We start from the raw sequence: 4,579 nt of genomic DNA, 5'->3' as shown, positions 1-4,579 counted from the left end.
AAACATGGCCCCCAAATGGGAGCGACCCTTGCCCAAGGGGCCTCTCCCCAGCACAAAACACAACATAAATAATGAAAAAAAGAAAATCCCTGGCGTCTAGTGGGCATTCCTGCTGCCCGATCGCAATGCAGCAGGAATGCTCAAAGAGACACCGGGGGAAAGAAAACCCCTTTCCTTTCCCCCGGTGCCTCTTATTTTACAACCCCCCACCCGCCGGAGGAGCAATTGTGCGCTAACGTCATTACGAGGGGGGGTGGGGGAAAGGGAGGGGACGGGGGTGGAAGAGGAAGGGCTTCCCCTTCCATCCCTGCCTTGAGGGAGTGGGAGGGAACCCCACGGAGGGAGCGCTAGCGCTCCCTCCGGGCTCCGGGGCGAGGACATAATGGTTACATCCTCTGCACAGGAGCACTGTGCCGCGGGACGTAACCATTACGGCCGCGGGACAGAAGTTGTTAAGGCAAATTACCAATGCCCGCTCGACAGTTCTTAAGTTCAGCCAGTCATATTATTTCAATCATTGCATTGTCTCGTTAATTATCTTATTTAGTACTTAATACAAAGGAGTTATAACTAATGTTTCTTTATACCCCATACCAGAATATCTGCTCTATGTGACACCAGCAGCACCAAGAAAGTAGAGGGAAGGCGTTAATTTCAACCAATCAGTTCACGAAGAAAGACTATGGACACTTCTAACCGCACTGAGGCCTTACCCAACTGCTCTCAATTTGGGAATGTTTTACTATCCTGTCCCAGCCACAGCAGGTCATTCAGTGTCCAGACCATAATGTACTCATTTCTTGTTGTGTCAATTTCAATCACCATATTTGGAAATCTTGCCATTATCATCTCCATATCCCACTTCAAGCAGCTTCACTCGCCGACAAACTTCCTTATCCTCTCAATGGCCACCAATGATTTCCTTCTTGGGTTCATGATTATGCCGTACAGCATGATCCGATCGGTGGAGAAGTGCTGGCTGTTTGGTGACATGTTTTGCTGAATCCATAATAGCTTTGACCTGATGTTCAGCATCATCTCCATTTTCCACCTGTGTTTAATTGCGGTTGACAGGTTTTATGCAGTGTGTGACCCCCTACGTTATTCCTCAAAAATGACCATGACTGTGATAAAAGGATTGGTTGTGTTCTGTTGGTCAGTGCCTGCAGTGTTTGCATTTGGCGTGGTTATCACTGATTCTCATGTCTCTGGGATAGAGGGATATGAAACATTAGTTGCCTGTTTTAGTTTGTGCCCCATTACATTCAACAAATTGTGGAGCATTGTGATGTTCATTGCATGCTTCTTTGCTCCAGGTTCAGTCATGGTTGGGATATATATAAAAATCTTTGTTGTAATCAAAAAGCATGCACAAATTATAAATAAAATGTCATCAGTAGGGAAGGATGAAGCAAACCACAATCTCTCTAAAAAAACTGATAGAAAAGCAGCAAAAACTTTGGGTATAGTTATGGGTGTATTCTTAGCATGCTGGTTGCCTGTTTTTATTGTAATTGTAATTGATCCTGTTTTGGGGTTTTCTACCCCAGAAGATGTATTTGACGCCTTTAATTGGCTGCGGTACATTAACTCAACATGCAATCCGCTGATATATGGCTTCTTTTACCCATGGTTTCGCAAAGCCCTTGGGTATATAGTTTCAGGGAAAATTTTTGATTCACAATCTTGTACAGCTACCATGGTGACTGAAAATCATTAAAAGTCCTACTTCAGACCTGTCTACTCGTAAAAATGTTTCACCTTTTTATGAGGGGTGGGCTCTGGAGGGGGCATAGCTTTGTGCTTAGCACAGCATGTGGTACATAAAATTCACTGCCTCCTCCATCCAGTCCCAAAAATAAACCTTCTTAGGCTGCTGCTGATGTCCTTGGGAATGGATGTAGGTTGCACAGAGCTTCCAAACAGTTAGCTAGAAACCTCCTGTCTGCAGCGGTTTCCAGTCATTTGTGTGCATACTGTGTAATATCCGCTCCTCACCAGGTGAAAGTGTGAAGGAAGCCGATATTGTATGGTACACAGTGGAACCATGTGAGCTGATGGTTTGCTGCTCATTATCTAATACAAAAGCAATAAATTGTACTGCATTTAATTTGATCTTTTGCTGATGGTCTAGGGTATCAAGATAGTCCAGATGTCTGTCTGTCTGTCTGTCTATCTATCTATCTATCTATCTATCTATCTATCTATCTCGGTTTGTTGGTGTATCTGTTTCTTTGTTTATTCATCCAACCATCCTTCTCATGTATTCATCTATCTTTAGATATTCCTTTCTTCATTGCTATTTTTAAAACTATCTAATTTCTGTTTGCATTTTTCTTTCTATATGTCAGCCATCATCATTTCATATAAGCTGCAAAGAATGAGCAGTGATTTAACACTTGACCTTGCTGTCTACAGTGACCTGAATTTGACAAGTTTGATTTTAGGCAATGTAGTCTCCCACTCTTGGAAGGTTGATGAGTTAAATACCATTAAATTGAGTAATGACGTTTTATTGTATATGCTATCAAATACTACGATACAAATTAAGCTGTTTTAATTGCATGTTACTCCACATTGTTCAGAAATTCAGGCTTTTCACATTTGTTCTTTTCTTAGGTAAGGCACATTGGTAAAATGCGTAATATTCAGCAGTGCTGTCCGGTGCTGCTTAGACAGAAAGTGGAAACAAGCTGACAGCTTATATTTCTGGCAGCTGCAGAAACCATCTATAAAATTCTACCGATGAGATGGGCCGGCAAGACCACTTTATTATCTGTGTGCTGCGGCAGCCATTACCTGAGACGGTCCACCGCCAGGCAATCAGGTGGAATTTCTCTGTTTATCAATAACACAGTTTAGTCAGCTGTATAACATTATCCACAGCAGCCCCCGCAGTACCGAGAAGGGAGGTTCAGGGGGCCCGCCCAGCAGAGCACACTGTGCACGAGCAGCAGGACCCTGGCCTAAGAACCCATGTTTGAGTCGAAGGGGACCCCCTCCTGTTTATAGTATTTCCCAAATACAATTCTGTAAGTAGCTGTGTGCTCATATACTTTATAGCCATAATTACCAGCCGCCAGGAAGATTACTGAATCCTGTTTCAATAAAGAGAAGCGTGTAAAACTGAGATATAGACAAATATTTTCCGGATATAGGCTACTTAGGAATTCATCAGCTGCAGAGGGCACCTGCGTTGAAGTCCCAGTCAGAGGTGCTTCATTTGATCAAAACTGTGGCCCAAACTGTGTGGTATTTGCTACTCAGTCCCTCTTGTCAAACACGTTATTCTCTCCAGACAGTGAAAGCAATTTCTCTGCTATAGGTGAACCATTCAACCTGTTTATGTTGTACTGTTTACCTATTTTCGTTTTTAGATTAGTTTGACAGGACAGGTGTCTGATTACAATATACATAGAATGAACTTAGGGTCAGCCCTCTTGAAACATTGCTTTTTTTCAGTCGTTGTCCGCCATGTCATAGACAAACTCAGATGGTAGTTCTCTATCAATGTCATGCTATTAGTAGTTTGGTGTATCGGTTCACCTCCTACACAGTATTTGCGTGGCAATGCATGAGGGACTATTTTACATCTAAAAATTGCACTCAAAGAACACTCTTTTTGTCACATTCCATTTGTTTATATAATACATGCACTGAATACATAAACAAATGATATTTTAGTGCCGCAGACATTCTGTCAATGCTTTTGTAATGAAATAATTGAGACCCTTACCTTAACGTGGCCTTCCATTTCATTTCTGTTTGTCACATTGGATGGTCATCTTGCGGCTCGGGAATCCCAATGTGATAAGCAAAAGCAATTAAAAGGTGTGTTTACAAGATGTACACATGCTAGTAAAAGGGCACTAGATCAGCACCACCAATACAACAACTATCGCCAGCACTACATCATCAACTCTACCACAAAAGCACAAATACTTCAATCGCAACCAATACAAACACCACCTGCAATCCCACAACAGATACAACCACCAACAATATTACAACTAACAATAGCTCTACCATCAGTAACTGGTGGCACAGTATTATTGGCATTGCTCTTGGTATTGGAGGTATTGCCAATACCACACCATAACCATTACTACAACTGGCATTAAAGCCACCATCAGTAACACCGCCCTCAATAACACTATCACCAATACCACCAACATTAATACTAGCACCAATAACACTAATACCACACACCATCAATACAATGAGTACCACCAATACCACCAATACTGCCAATGTCACAAACATTTCCATCATAAACAATGCCACCAAGACCAATACCACATCATCACCTTTACAAATATGACCAATACCACCAATACTCTCACCACATCATCAATAACACACCATCACATCATCAACCAACACCAATAATACCACACCACTACAATCAATGCCAATGCTTGTTCCACCACCACATCAATACCACCACCACTAAGTCTGACGCTAATAACATGACCATCAATACCCCAAACCAATAATACCACTACCACTCATTTAACTGTATCAATACCACCACCACCACACTAATACCAGCACCACCACCAACATCTACACAATACCA

The 4,579-nt window shown here is 42.2% G+C and overlaps 1 pseudogene; it reads left to right on the top strand.

Annotated features, from left to right (window-relative positions):
- Positions 1–682: 682 nt before the first annotated feature.
- LOC138297344 (trace amine-associated receptor 3-like) lies at positions 683–1,739 on the top strand (annotated as a pseudogene).
- The last annotated feature ends 2,840 nt before the right edge of the window (positions 1,740–4,579 follow it).

Source organism: Pleurodeles waltl, chromosome 5 (genome assembly GCF_031143425.1).
Source record: "Pleurodeles waltl isolate 20211129_DDA chromosome 5, aPleWal1.hap1.20221129, whole genome shotgun sequence".
NCBI classification, from domain to species: Eukaryota; Metazoa; Chordata; class Amphibia; order Caudata; family Salamandridae; genus Pleurodeles; species Pleurodeles waltl.
Note: the sequence above shows the minus strand (reverse complement) of the source record. Positions and strands in the feature narration are given on the sequence as shown.